We start from the raw sequence: 16,879 nt of genomic DNA on the forward strand, positions 1-16,879 counted from the left end.
ACTCCTATTCTTTCTTAGCGCGTTTCGTTCCTCGTACACCGAAAACAACGTTCACCTTGGATCGAGATCCTTCTTCCGGTTTACCCGTTTTGCACGGTGGTTCGTATACATGTTTAAGGTCGCGACCACCGTTAAGATCACCGTAGCATAACTCCGTGCCGGCTGGCTCTCTCTCATGCATATTCCTACGGTTTAACAAACACTCCTTGCGGAGACACGGGCTGGAGGAAGGGAGAGGGGTTCACGACGGAAATACAGGAATAGGTGAGAGCAACGGAGAAAGAGAGAAAACTACGGCACGCACTCGCGGGCATACGGGGTTGCTTTACGAGCGGACAACTAAGGTATGCTCCCGGTTTCATCCCCTGCTCCGCGCCGGTATAATCGTGCTTTTCGTAACGCGGTCGACGTTGCAACGACCCAGAGGTTTTATACCCCGGCTTCTCTCTCGGAGGTGGTGCATACACCGTGACCGGGGTCCGTCGCAGTTGCTGCCCTCACGGAATACGCTGCGCGTAAACTTTCGGAACCTGACCAGATACCGAGCACCCGGGTTGTATTTTGCACGTTTTTCCTCGACCCAACTTTCTACCTGTAACGAAGCTACCGAAGAAGGTCGACCAAGATTCCTCCCTCGGTGCACGAATCCTAGAGGAATTCCATGAAAACAGGTTAAACGAACGGCTAGTCACAGCCAAGGATGATCGATAATTTGTGATTAGTTCTATAGGTTTACCATTGCTCCTTTGTGACAGTTTGAGTATCGTTTGAAGAATAAGGACCTAACCCAGACCTAACCCAGATCTAACTCAGACCTAACCCAGACCTAACCCAGATCTAACTCAGACCTAAGCCAGACCTAACGACTAGTCACAGCCAAGGATGATCGATAATCTACGATTAGTTCTATAGGTTTACCATTGCTCCTTTGTAACTGCTCGAGTATCGTTTGAAGAATAAGAACCTAACCCAGACCTAACACAAACTTAACATAGACCTAACTCAGACCTAACAACTAATCACAGCCAAGGACGATCGATAATTTACGATTAGTGCTATAGGTTTACCATTGGTCCTTTGTAACAATTCGAGTATCGTTCGAAGAATAAGGACACTCGAGAGATTTCTGAAGACCGGGGTGACTGGTTTATTGCAATAAGGATTGTCTTGGAAACTCGAGACAGCAAAGAAGGGACAGTTGGAGTTTTTCCTTTCTTTTGAGATGTTTAACTAAGTTTAAGTAGAGCACAGTAGACTTTGAACAGGTCTGAGCGAAGTGGCTGGGTCAAGAGTGACCCCTACTGGTAGATCCAAACTTGTTCAATTTTTCCTCATAAATACTATTACTAAATAGATGATGAAGAATAGGAGTGAATTCGTCGAGTTTAAATAAATAATATTTACACAAATAACACGAACATCGAAAGGAATTACATCGTAACTTATAGTCGTTTCTAAACTTACCATAAAATACAACAGGTGATATTGGAACTAGGGTGTCCTGAATCCGGAACGTATCACCTCGTTCTCATCGCGAGAACGAAAGGCGATCTTTGCTATGTTAATTCGAAGTAAAGGGGATCGAATAACTCGTCAATTGTCTGTGTAATCACAATTTTGATCGTACAACACCCTCCCTCGCGATATTTATTAAACTTTGCACACTCGTAGAGCAAGCAGAAATAAGAGAGTATTATTCCATCTTCCTCAAATCCATACAGAAACTATCTAAAATATTTCCTCGTAGGTTCAGTATTTTTCAAGACGGAACATCGAAACTACGAAGGGTGGTTTCACCCCTTGAACTCGAGTCGAATCGGGGCCAAAAGAAGGAAAATCCCTTATTTTTGGCTGCACAACGAACCTGGCAAACTTTGGTAAATCAGGACCGATATTTACCCTACTGCTGGTAGAACGGTGCATATGTAAACGTCTTCGTGTAGGTGTTCTCTTTCGTCGAACCTGTTGCTTTAAACAATGCCAAAACACGGTGTCCAAGCATCTCCAGCCACCGTGATACGCGAAAGCCGTGTCTTCATGCCAAGAGAATGCATTAACGCGTCGCGAACACAGGAATTCGGCCCGGGTTTGAGAATATCTGCTCGAATGTTTGCATAGACTCTTTGGGGATGCACTGGACCGATCAGGTAGAGATAACATTGGACAGGAGGGGTTGGATCTCGAGCGGTCTGGCGTGATTGCTACTGACAGCGCAGTTAGGGGCGATGAACGGCCGATTGGCGGATCGAAAGATAGCGAAACTGGATACCCAGCACATATGCTGGCCCATAACTATGAGTGCGAAATATGTTCTTTGGCATCCAATAGTGTACGTCGTGGTTCTGCACGCTTTTTCAACGAACACCTTCGTGTTCTTGTTCAAATTTTACAACCCTCTCCACTGTAGACTCCATTCTGACTCAAAACTCGAATTTCATTAGTTGCCATTGTAATTTTAATTACTTGCTTGTAATTTTTTATCTTCTTAGTTTATTTAGCTTGCGTCAACAAAAGTTAACAATACTAATTAAAAGTTCACGTTATTGGATTTATGAATTCTTCGTTCTTTGTTATAGTTTATTTTTACAGTATATTTTATACTTAAAATGTATATTTTGTTTTTCACAAGGGTTAGGTCTGGGTTAGGTAAAATATAAAATATATTTTATATTTGATAAATATATTTTATATTTACAGTATATTTTATACTTAAAATATATATTTTATATTTCACTAGGGTTAGGTCTGGGTTAGGTAAAATATATTTTATATTTACAGTATATTTTATACTTGAAATACATATTTTATATTTACAATACATTTTATACTTAAAATATGTACTTTATTTTTCACTAGAGTTACTATTACTCGCTACAATATAAAGACACATAAGCTATTTATTGGAATCTTATTCAACATCGATTACAAACCCGGATAATTGTTTCTTTTGTTTGCTCGCAGTTGAGAAATTACTTATTTGTGACACAAGAATTGAATACTTTTAAAAATGTTCTGCTAACTGTAATTTGCTAACATTTTACTAAAAAACAATGTCATCGAAAGATCGACAATCAGTGTACAGAGGAATGTCCTCGAAGTTGTCGCTAATTTCTTCCTGTTGAGATCTATTCGAAGTCCTCGCGCCCTGGAGGGTGTCACGTGACGTAAAGTTAGAGCACGAACGTGACTCGTAGCACATGTACATCGTCCTATTGCTCCTCTAGTTGTCATCAAGTACGTATACATCGTCCTATTGCTCCTCTAGTTGTCATTAAGGTACATGTACATCGTCCTATTGCTTCTCTAGTTGTCATCAAGGTACATGTACATCGTCCTATTGCTCCTCTAGTTGTCATCAAGGTACATGTACATCGTCCTATTGCTTCTCTAGTTGTCATCAAGTACGTGTACATCGTCCTATTGCTTCTCTAATTGTCATCAAGGTACATGTACATAGTCCTATTGCTTCTCTAATTGTCACAAAGCGCGAGTAACCGATTTTCCAACGCGATTCGTTTTATACGTGCATTTTGTACCTCGATAAAGAACTTCGCACCGATGGTTCCGTGAGCCCAGGTGTCCCGTTGATATCCGCGGGGTTAGGGAACGTCTCCAGAGCGGCTCCAGGAAATCGGGACTCGGACAAATTACACGCGGGACAGACTTAATCTAGCCCCGTTTCTCCAGGGAACGCCGAAAGAGAATCAAAGTCGCATCTGTGACGTCCAGAACGACGCCACGGTCGTCCTGGGTCTTTTCGCGGCAAGATTGATGACGCCACCCGCGCTTTCCCACCGTTTCCAGTATTCTCTCTTCCGGCCATAGCCGCCGGCTGACAACGGGAGAAAGGAAGATGCGATTTCTCCCGTGCAAATGAGACGTCTCCGCCCGGGAAGCTCGCCTCAGCCTCGACCGAGCCCGCTGACAAATGTTCCGTGACATTGGTCCGGGTAGAATCTTTGTCACTGTTACCGGTTAGGTGGTAATTAAATATTCGAATCTTTTCCGGTTGCGCTGCGAGAGAAACTTGACGGAAAGGAGAGCGAGAACTCGTCGATCGACGAGATAGATGTATTTGGAAGATTCTGGATGGCTTCGAATCAGAATTCTTGATGTACAATATTTAACAATACCGATGTGAAACTTGATATGTAACTGTACTTATATGAATCTTACTTGTACTAATGTGAATCTTGATAGCTAACGATACTAATGTGAATCTTGGTACCTAACAATACTGATGTGAATCTTGATGTCTAAACTAAGACACTTTGTGTCTAATGATACTAATGTGAATCTTGATACCTAACGATATTAATGGGAATTTTTACCTAACCCAGACCTAATCCATACCTAACAATACTAATGCGAATCTTGATGTCTGACAATACTAATATGATACCTGATAATACTAGTGTGAATCTTGATGCCTAACAATACTAATATGATACCTAACGATACTAATGTGAATCTTAACCTAACCCAGACATAATCCATACCTAACAATACTAATACGAATCTTGATGCCTAGCAATACTAATACGAATCTTGATGGCTAACAATACTAATATGATACCTAATAATACTAGTGCGAATCTTGATGCCCGACAATACTAATATGATACCTAATAATACTAATGTGAATCTTAATACCTAACAATACTATTATGAATTTTGGTACCTAACGATACTAATACGAACTCTGATATCCAAAGATGCTAATGTGACTCTTGATATCTGAATTGTGAAATCTAATACCTGACGATACTAATGCGAACCTTGATAATTGAACTGTGATACTTGGTACTTAAAGATACTAAGGTAAATCTTGATGCAGGGGTCTTGAAAAAGATCCTTTAACATCCGTGAAGCATTAATTTAACGATACTAGAGAAGAACTACCCCAAACATTAAAACCCAGTTTGCATCGAGCGAAACGCAAGAAACGGTATCACAGAACTGGACTGGCCAATTCCCAATCGAAAATGTGTTGTCCGTTGCAAAGTATAATCTCCGAGGAAAACGTATTTCAACGCGGAAAGCCCTTGTTCGACGTGTTCGAAAAATATGGAGGTCTTTGATCCGTCACATGTGCCAAAAAAATTGGTCGAAAGTATGCCTATGCATACAGTAACGACAGCTTAGCAAAATTCCTTTTTCTATCGTCACCTGTATTCAATTTAATAACATCGAATCGTGAAATTAATTACAAATTATCAAAGCCGAGTACGTCGCTATGCATTCCCACGAAAGAAGTGTGCTCTAAATACGCATTGAACAAGGTATTTCGAACTTCACGAGCATTACACATATACAAAACAAATCTTATTCAAATGACTCTCCGCGACGAATTGAAAAATCCTCGAAATCGTCGAGGTGTCTTCCTGACCTGAACATTCCACAATCCGATAACTTCTACAGTTATACATGTAATTTTAAGCTATACATATAATTTTAAACTATACATATAATTTTAAGCTATACATATAATTTTAAACTACACATACAATTTTAAACTATACATATCATTTTAAATTATACATATAATTTTAAACTATAAATATAATTTTAAACTACACATATAATTTTAAACTATACATATAATTTTAAACTATACATATCATTTTAAATTATACATATAATTTTAAGCTACACATATAATTTTAAACTATAGATATAATTTTAAACTATACATATAATTTTAAACTACACATATAATTTTAAGCTACACATATAATTTTAAACTATACATATAATTTTAAACTAAACATATAATTTTAAGCTATACATATAATTTTAAACTATACATATAATTTTAAGTTACACATATAATTTTAAACGACCGTCTAATTACCAAAAATACCGTAATCAACGATCCAGCATACTGTAGGTCCTGGTCCGGGATATTCGGTTTCTGTACGCGGAGTATCGCGCCGATACGGTTCCCACTTGGCGCGTCAGGAAGCGAATCCTCGAAGAGGGAAATCCCCGAGGGTCCGAGGCGCGCGGGCAGGGTTCGCAGGCGCGGGGTCTGGGTGTCGTCCATCATTCGTTGAAACGACGAAACGCTCGGTAGGTTCGGGTTTTCAGAGCGGAGGAGATCTGCATAGCGAGCCGGCATCTCGGGACGAGCGAGCTAAGTGCGGGATTATGCAAAGCAGCGGCCATACAGTATAAAAATACGGAGCGACTCCGCGCCATCTTTTCCGGACCATTCTAATAACTCCCTCCCATCCAACCTACCTCCTCCGCTGTCCCTCCCCGCCGTTCTCATCGCGGTTCTCTGGCTCTGTTCGTCCTGCGCTCGACGACTCGGGGCAGGAGGGAGGGGAGGGGGAAGCTGGAGAACCCCCGTGCTCGCACGCGAAACGGTCACCCCCTCTTCCAAGATTTCGGCAAATATAATCGTAAAGCCGTCGACAAGGCCGTCGCGACTGCATGAACTGTGACCCCCGATGTCTCCAGCCACGATCCTCCTCGCTGGCTCGCTCGCGCGTCGATTCTCCACCGAGCCGAGAGAGAGGATACGGGGATGTTCGCGACGACGGTGCGATCGAAAGATGTCGCAGACTCTGCTCCTTTCATCTTTAAGGGGGTTGTATCGAAACGAGACGTTCGGAATTTTTTTCACACGGATAGTATGGATGGAGAGTTCGTCGAAGTTTGTGTATCCGGATGTACGTGTTTTGAAGGAAATGTATTTCTTCTTTTTTTTTTTTTTAAAGAAATGTTTATTTACTTATTCGAAGAGGGTGGAAACCCTTTGGTACGTAGAGGTTTATATTGTAAATGTTCTGTATTGTTAATAAGATGTCGATGGTGTGGCGAACAGAGGTACTCGAGACGAGGGTGAACCGAAGAAAGATATAATTTTGTAGGAAGAAATAATTTGATTTTGATGTTAGAGATATTTAGGTACTATGTGTACGAAACCAAGAGCAATAGATGTTTTTAAATAGAAAAATCGGATCTTTGACGAGTTTCGGGAGCGATCGTATCGAGACGGGCTGAGATGTTATCATGAATGCGGGGTGAATTGCTCCCGGAAAGATTAGAAGTTGGAAAATTCAGTGCGTTGGAATTTTTAAAGAGTCTAGACGCTATGTGGATGAAACCAAGAGAGATAGATATTTTTCAATAGAAAATCTACGCGTTTCGAGAGCGGTCGCATCAAGATCGCTCGAGATATCATGAATGCGGGGCGAATTTCTCACGAGAACATTAGAAGTTGGAAAATCCAGTGCGTTGAAATTTCCAAAGAATCTAAACCCAATGAAGAATAACAAATATTTTTAAATAGGAAAATCAAGTTTTACTTGTTTCAGTAGCGGTCGTATCGAGACGAGTCAAAGCAGTATCATAAACGCGGGGCAAGTTTCTCGCAGAAGGTTCGGAAGTCGGAGCATTCCGATGTACGAAACATTGGATTACACGGCGATTCTTGTCCCGCTTTCGGCGTCATTCGACGCGATCGAATCGGCGTTAAGCGGTCGCTCACAAGAGCGCGCGCGAATGCCAGTCACGCCGCGATGATCGACGACGCATGCATGTTTACGCGTCCCATTAATTTCTAACGATCGGCTGACCTCTCTCCTCCCCCTCCACTTTCGCTCGTCGAACGACGATTCGCGAACGATGTCGACGTTCTTGAAATTCGAATCGCGTTACTAACGTCACCTCCCCCTCCCCCACCATCGGTCCAATTCCTGAGAATCGAGTACGGTGGGGGTAGTCGCGTACGTTCGCGAGACGGTTCGCTGCTTAAATTTCGGAAACTTCTCGCCTAGGCGGCTCACGTTTTCCGCGAGCGGAGGCGCGAGATAGCGGCGTCCGATAAGCGCCCGGTTAGAAGTCGCATTAATTTTCCTCGCTCGACTCCCTCCCTGTGCTTCCAGCACCCCCCGGGTACGTGAACGGTGAAGGAGAGAGTGGGCGAGGGGTTGCTGTGGGAGGGGGTAGCGGCACGCAGAAACGCCACCCTCCCCGGGGGCGTTTAGGTAAGGTATTCACGTAACACATAAGCAACCGCCACGCGCAGCCCACCGTGTGCACAGAGATAAGAGCCGAAGGTGGCATCTTAGGTGGCACTTCGAATAGAATTAAATTCCCCGGAGCAACCGCGGTAGCGACCCGATATCGTCTACGGATGATACCAACAAGGGCGGAGCGGAGGGGTAGAGAGGGGGAGCGAGGGTGGTGGGGGTGAGTGGGTGGAAACAAACTTCTCCCGACCGCGGTGTAAATGCGGAAAGTGAATTCAAATTTCCGTCGGTGCTTGTTCCCCGTCGCGGTTGCGGATCCTGAACCCGCGGCCGGATTCGGATCGATCGAAAGTCACGGAACGGTCGCCCCCCTTTGTTGATCGTTGGACGCCTCTCGGGGGGATGATCGATGATTATTGGGCTCGTGACACGAGTCCTGAGGGTTTCGAGCAATAGTGTCATATGTAGGTGGACCGTAGGAATTCCTTAGACGAATCAAAATCGGTCTTTAGGGACAGAAGGTCTAATTATTGCGTTCTGAAGTTACAGTCGCTTTTAAGAGCCAGCTGCATTCCTGGGGATGAACAGTTCTTTTAAAATCATTGTTTCGATTTAAATTTTCAAAATCGAAGCCCACGAAAGTCACAGAATGGTGAGTTTGTTAGTCATCGAGTGCTTCTAAACGGGGTGAGTATTGATCGGTGATTAGAACCATTACTATTTTCAGAGCGGTTAAAAACGAAGATTTACACGGGCCAGATAAAGCAGAAGAATACTTTCGAAAGTATTATAGTATCACACGATCTAGGATTAGATACTTGCAGAAGTTCCAGAAGTTGTACTCGCTTTCAAGTGTTTCGATCTCCGTTCACAAAATCGTGCCATATTCTCGGAAACCCCGTTTAATGCTGTGACACGCACTTTCGATATTGAACTTCACGAAAGTGACTCCAATAAATCGGTCGCCGCGTATCCTGACGTCAATTTCGCGAGTAACCGCGTGAGTCGCGCGTCCCCCGTGGCCCTCGCGACAGTTTTCGGGAGGGTGACTCGGGGAATTAAGACACTCGGAAACATTTGATGGCTCACTTGGTATGCATGGTCCCGGTTATAAGTCAAGAAATTGCCCAAGCGCCCGTAAAATCTAAATCTCTGGCACTCGTCGCTCCGGTGCTCGCGTCACCTCTTCTCTCCCCGCTCCATCTCGCGGGCGCGCGGAAAACGTTACATCGCGCCCGGTTATTTCGAGGAATCCTCGGAACTCATCACGCATTCAATTTATCAGCGACTCTGGAGGACACCCTGTTCCTTCGTGGAACCCTCCCCGTTCACCTCTCAGCGACACGGTTCCCCTCGTCCGGTCCCATGGCGGAGGACGTAAAAAATTGAATATTACGTCCGTCTCGTTGCCCGAAACGTTCGAGCGTCCCGTTTCATCTCGAGAGACCGTGGAATCGTAATTTCTGAGAGTTTGACGGAAACCATTTGAGCAAAACTCGAGAAAAGTCCTTCTCTACCTACCCTCTCTTTTGTTCTTCGTCGAAAGTTCCAAGATCGAAACCACGGTAGCTTGAAAACGATCTTTCGAGGGCGACAACTTTGTGCGTATAGAGTTTCTCTACCTACCCTCTGTTTTGTTCGTCAAAAGTTCCAAGATCGAAACTACGGTAGCTTGAAAACGATCTTCCGAGAACTTCGTGAGTATAGAGTTTCTCTACCTACCCTCTCTTCTGTTCTTCATCGAAAGTTCCAAGGTCGAAACTACGATAACTTGAAAGCGATCTTCCGAGAACTTCGTTAGTATAGAATTTCTCTACCTACCCTCACTTCCATTCTTCGTTGAAAGTTCCAAGATGGAAACCACAGTAGCTTGAAAGCGATCTTTCGAGAACTTCGTGAGTATAGAGTTTCTCTACCTACCCTCACTTCTATTCTTCGTTGAAAATTCCAAGATCGAAACCACGGTAGCTCGAAAGCGATCTTTCGAGAACTTCGTTAGTATAGAGTTTCTCTACCTACCCTCACTTCCATTCTTCGTTGAAAATTTCAAGATCGAAACCACGGTAGCTCGAAAGTGATCTTTCGAGTATAGAGTTTCTCTACCTACCCTCTCTTCCATTCTTCGTCGAAAGTTCCAAGATGGAAACCACAGTAGCTCAAAAGCGATCTTTCGAGAGCGACAACTTCAGAGTTTCGTCTCGGTCCTATCGAAAGTGATCAAGAATCATCGATCGGGTCCATGGGACGATTCGTTCCCTCTGTCGCATTATCGAAACGCAATTCCGTAGATTATAGGCCACGGTTGGTGGAAAGGTGGTACCGGTGCTGCAGCTCCATCATCGAGCGTATCTCTATCGAATGCCGGGCGGAATATTTCCTTCGAAGCGACACGGGGGTGTTTGTATGCGACCAATGTGGACGTCGGATTTTAATGGAAAATCGAGTGCACGGGGAAGCACGGCGGAAGAGAATCACGATGATTCCGTGAAATATGGAGGCAGGAGCGAGCAGGTTTTCGACGGAGCCGGCAAAGCTGCACGGAAACGGTGGGGCTGTGTTAACGGGTGATTGATAAACGACCGCCTCTCATCAACTGCATCGGCTGCATATTTATCACCGGACAGACTCAGCAGAAGCGGTCTCGCGGCTCCCTCCCCGTCCAGCCTTGACACCAGCCGAGCGGAAAGTATTATCGTCGCGATATCGCTCGAAAGTACACCGAACTATCCCCTTTCCCTCTACACTGGTTTCGAGAATAAATTAAACGTCGATTATCGCACGCCGGACGCGCCGATCGTTTATTTATAATACACGCGCGTGTTTTATTTTCATCGACCAGTTGGCACTCGAGCGTAAGTAGAGAATAATTACAAACCGGGTTGCCGAGGAAAATTTATCAGTCGATAAAAGCTTACGTATGCGCGGTGACTCACGAACCGCAATTTAATCGATACGTATCGTGTCGCGTAGGTGACGCTTAATGGAGAATAACGGTGCTTGAAAAATGTTTCGCGGACCACGGTCTGCGTTAATATTTTCGCGAATATGGTTCGTACAACGTGGATCGAAATTTTGGAGCGGCGTCAAGGGGATTCTACGGCTCGAAACCAGACGAAAACAGAAAACGATGAAACGATTCGCATCGGTGGTTTCCTTTTCGAGAAAAATGCACTTGAAGATCCAGCTACGGGTGCATCCGATAAATACTGTTACTACAGATTCCACTGTAAACGATTAATATATTTTTCATACCTTAAGAATACATTAATAGTAAATCATCAATGGTAACGAATGCTCGACAATTGTATCCTGTACAAAAATAATCCAAATAACTATCCGCGATAAAATCTTCGAATGCACTTGTACTCAAAAACGAAACCTACGATGCGATTTCTTCATTTTTTATTTTCCTTTTACTTCGAGCTACAAAATCTTCCCGATCACGTTCTATAATCGAATGCAAAAATATATAACTCCAAGTCAACGTGTCAATCGATTCGTTCATTGGTGATTAAATTCTGTACATTTTTTGCACGAAGGTAAATTATCTACGAATACGTAGATAAATAAATTTACTTCGGAATACGGTTACGCGACAACGATACCTCGCGTTCGATCTCTGGCGCGTACAATCGTATCGTGGGGACGAAACACATCGGTTACGTTACAGACGATGGAGCCACGAATTAATTCGACCAATCCTGCAGAAATTTTCGCATAATTCAATGTAGCGACGGGGGTCGTCGAGCCAGTCGAGCCGAAACCTTTCTGCAAGGTGTCCCATTGGCGCGGGACGCTCGGTCGTCGTCGTTAACAGCCCTCGGTTGGATCCAGTGTCAGTGTTAACAGTTCACGCGTGTCGGCCACGTGCCGTACGGGCTGCAACCCTCCGCGCGTTTAACTTGGACGAATTGGGCGTCGCGAGGATGCCCTTTCTGCACGATTTGCAGAATAACAAGGACAGATGCCGGGAGAAATTGAACCTAGATTCTCACGAGCTGCTACTCTCGAACTGTTCGCGCGATTCTCTTTTGGAGAAATACTTCTTTCGAAACTACACGCAAAATTTGAATCTCTATGAGAAAGGTTCAACTTGAAATAGATACATCTATGGGTGCCTGAAGAGGATCTCGAAGGATATGAATTATTTAGCTTTGGGTAGTTTGGGAAATATTCCACGTGTAAAATAGTGTATGTGTGATGATCGACGGATGAGCAATAAATTGTAGTTTATAGATTGTAGTTGTGAATAATGAGTCTTCCTTACTTTGAGTCTTTTCCAAAATTTCTTTTTTCAATATTAGTTACAAAATTGTTCTATTTGATCTGACAGATAGATAGTAAGATAAGTTATTGGAGGAGACATCGAATGATGCGAATTGCTTTGCTTGGGATGTTTTAATAAATACTTGACTTAAAGATATCGATAGAGGCTTTGTAAAATTTATATTAGCTAACACTTACGACGTGATTTTTACTTGTGAATAGAGGACTCTAGATTACCTTGAGTCTTCTCGAGAATCTTTTCTTTCGTGACTACTCACGAAACTTAGATCGCTAGAAGAATACTCCAAAACATGAACTATTTTACTCTGGACATTCTGATAAATTTGATATCTATGATAAGTTGGAGAAGAAATAAGTTGAGAAAAGATCATTTCTCTGATGCTCTAGATTATCTTGAGTCATCTTGAGAATCTCTTTTTTCGTGATCACTTACAAAACTTAGATCACTACAAGAACACTAAAATATGAACTATTTTACTCTAGACACTCTAACAACCCTGATATCCACGATAAGTTGGAGAAGAAATAAGTCAACAAAAAATGATCTCTCTGGTACTCTAGATCACCTTGAGTCTTCTCGAGAATCGTTTCTTTCGTGACTACTCACAAAACTTAGATACAAGAACACCAAAATATAACCTACACTACTCTAGACACTCTACTAAATCCTACTATCTCTCGGTTACTCTGAGCCTTCTCGAGAATCTTTTTCTCGTGACTACTCACAAAACTTAAATACAAGAACACTAAAATACGAATTACATTATCCCAGACACTCTACTAAATCCTACAATCTCTCAGTTACCCTCAGAATCGAAAATCCACCTTCTCGAGAATCTCTTCTTTCATGACTATCCACAAAACTTAGATCTCTACAAGAACACCCTAAAATATAACCTACATTACTCTAGACACTCTACTAAACCCCAACATCTCTGATACCCAACCGATCGATGTAAACTTCCACTATCCAAACACATACAAAATGATTCACAATTCCGAATAATTGTCAAAGAACAAAGTCACCGATATAAACTTCCACTATCCAAAACATACAAAACGATTCACACTTCCGAATAATTGTCAAAGAACAAAGTCACCGAAACACAAGTACGCGGTCAGAGTGGCAACCATCCGTAGTTAGCCATCCGGAGGCATAAAGTGGAATTAGGGATCGGTGTATCCGACTTCGCAGGGACAGGATGGCACGATCGGCAATAAATATGGTTCCTAAGCCAGGGATGGTCGGTGCACGATACAGAAACGTTTTCATCGCGGGTTACGGCCGCGTGACGCGTGTCACGACGTTAACGTCGTTGGAAACCGCTCGGTGAACTTTACGGCCACGAATTAGGATTAGATTCGACCATGCCCGCTCGATATCGCTCTCCGCGAGCTCGATGAGATTTCATTTTCGCGCTCCGGTCATCGATAAGCTTCTTTTCGTCCGTCTAATCGTTACGTGGAACCTCCGTAAACGTTTACGATAACGTCTCGATCCCTCGGTAAATAATCCCCCGGACGAGAAACCTCGACGCTTGTTCGTCTTGCCGCGTGGCTCCTCGTGCCGCGGATCCTCGGTCAGGGGGTTCTCGGGTGAGCACCAATCGAAAAGTCATTACAACTTTTTGCCGACTCAATCAAGAAGTTAATGTCCTTTAACCTCGAGGCGTTCCCCGCAGAGTTCACGGAACCTCGAGGACCGCGCAAGAACTTGGACGGCTCTCACATGCCGGGCAAAATAGATCGCCAGCTTATGATTGATCGCCTATTGGCTCCGCGGCCCGGCCAGCCTTTTTCCCTTCGTTTCTTCGCGATATCAGGGAATTATTGCGCGCCCGGCACCGAACTCCGCTACGATTCTCCACGCCTTATTTTTACTGTCCGATACCGCGGCGTTACGGCCGAGTTCAGTGTTTCTCCCGAGCGCGGGGTGAGTTTTCCGGAGATACGATATTTTACAACGAGCACATCGGATTAGTTCAAGCTTTAAATTTCGAGTATATGAAATTTATAAATGTAAGTCGTAATGTTTATAACGAGAAAGTAATACTCGAAATTTTGTAGGTAAAAATATAAAAGGTAGAATTATTCTGAATTAATTTAATGAAATATTATTCGATGGGTCAAAAATGGTGATTGTATATAGATTTTTTTTTTCCCGCGGAAAATTTCATTTTATCGTACACTTGTGTTTACACGTCATTGGCTAAAATTCTACCCGGGAAGATTCTGTGGCGCGAAACGGAGGATGAAAATTGGAGGCTTTGTTTTCGAGAAATGCGGGTGCGAGGATCGATACGATAGGTGTGCACATAAGCTTTCGCGCGTTGTGTTTCATTCGAAGATCATGGGTAAGAATTGTTCCTTTTTGGCTCTGTTTTGAGGTGGTTGCAAGTACTCTTTGCTCTTGGGTCTTTTCTGTTGTTGGAGTTTGGAATTTTATCAAGGATAACACCCTGATAGATATACTGGGTTATTATTTCGTTTTCCAAAATGGAGAATATACAATTTAATGAAATGTTTACATACTCTAAAAGAATCGTGTTTCATTTTCACCGAAGAAAACGAAATTACTTTTTCGGAAAAACCCAATACTATTGGCAAGTTGTAGGTATATTTATCAAACTGTTAATTTCTCTCAATGCGTATGTAATATAAAACAGTTTTGTACAACTATCCAAAAAATGTTACGTAATCTTTGTAACTAGTTATAATTGCATACAGCGACTTATTCGCCTAGTTTAGAATAATAAATAATTCGTGACTACCACTTTGTGAATCTCTTTATTTTAAGAAACAAAATGTGTACGTACGTGAACCTAATCAGCTCCACGTTGTTCGATGCAAATCTTTTAATTAATTAAACTGTGACTCTCGTACGAGGAGTTTGAAGTGTCCAAATAAACTAACGATAAGTTGTCCGAATTCGGAAGTCACGATTGAACTTCGAGAAACGATTTAAAAACAAAATGCGGATAATAAACGATAAAAAGTTTACGCCCATAGAAATTTTAAGTTTAAGAAAAACAAAAGAAAAAAGATTCGAGTTGTGAGCTTTGCGTCACTGTGTCCATGGGTACCTGGATCTCTTGAATCTCGATCAGAGATCTCGAACTGTGCAATTATGCACTCTACGGATGCAGTTTTTCGGTACTGTAAATATTACTACACCTATTCTTTCAAGAAATAAAAAGCTACTTAACCGAACTTTCGAGTCATTATTGGTGCGGTCCTCCAACGATTGCCATGATGTCTAATTCGTTACCGGTGCAGCCCTTCGGCGGTCGAAGTCTACTTTGTTGTCGCTGCACTTCGTCAGTTGCATGGAAGTTTACTCCCGGTTCATTATTGCCGCGGGAGTTTAACGCAATTCCATCGGGGATAAGACCCGGCGGTTGTAAAGACGGTGATAAAAAGGTCCTCGTTATCGTCGCGGAACGCCTCTCGGTGAGCCGTATGTCACCCGGAGGGATCGAGGTATTTATCGAACCGCCGTGGAACGGGCGAGAGGATTCGTCAGGAAAGATAATCCTCGAAACGATGACACCCCACCACCGTGTGTCCGGTAGCACCTTCTGTCCAACGCGGTCGATTTAACGTGACTCGTTGCTCTTCCTCGAACGGTGTGCTCGTAAGACGATCATCGAGTGGATTCGAAAAATCGAATCGCCTTTTCCTTCTAAAAGAAAAATAAAAACACTGAACCTAATCGTCGACTACTTTTAACCGAACGAAGAATTGTTCTCTTCAGGGACGCGTCTTCGTAAATTTTTTCTTAGAAGAATATACAGAAGTTAACGAAGAACTACCTCCAACTGAACGTGATCTTTGCAAATTTTCTATCTTTATCATCTTCTTTTTGAACAAACAAAAAGTCATTGAAATTGACCAAGAACTAACAAGGACTATTGCTAAACAAAAGTGATCACTCTTGTTAAGGACGTGGCTTTACAAATTTCCTCTTTCTATCGACTTTTATTTTAACAAATAGAAAGGTACTGAATTTAACCAAGAACTATCAAGAGTCCTTGGTTAGGTAGTCACCTTTAACCAAAAGTGATCAATCATGTTGAGGACTCATCTTTGCAAATTTTCTCTCTTTATCATTTTTTCTTTCAAGAAATAAAAAACCACTGAACCTATCCAAGAACTACCAAAGACTATCAAGGTCTATCGAGGATTATCAAGGACTATCAAGGACTACTTCCAACTAAAAGTGATCCCTCTCGTCAAGGACATGTCTTTGCTAATTTCCTCTCTCCATCACCTTTTCTTCCAACAAATAAAAAATCACTGAATTTAACCAAGAATTATCAAGGACTATCTCCAACTAAAAGTGATCTTTCTTGTCAAGGACTCGCCTTTGCAAATTTTCTCTTTATCACTTTTTCTACTAACAAAATAAAAAACTACTGAACCTATCCAAGGACTACCAAGGACAACCTCCAGTCAAAATTGATCCCTCTCGTCAAGGACTCATCCTTGCAAATTTCCTCCCTCTATCACCTTCTCTCCCCCAAAAAAAACAAAAAGCCACTGTACCTACCCAATAACTATCAAGAACCATCCCCAACAAACAGAGATCCCCCTAGTCAAGGAAGCAGTCT

The sequence above is a fragment of the Ptiloglossa arizonensis genome, chromosome 1 (assembly GCF_051014685.1).
Source record: "Ptiloglossa arizonensis isolate GNS036 chromosome 1, iyPtiAriz1_principal, whole genome shotgun sequence".
Classification (NCBI taxonomy): domain Eukaryota; kingdom Metazoa; phylum Arthropoda; class Insecta; order Hymenoptera; family Colletidae; genus Ptiloglossa; species Ptiloglossa arizonensis.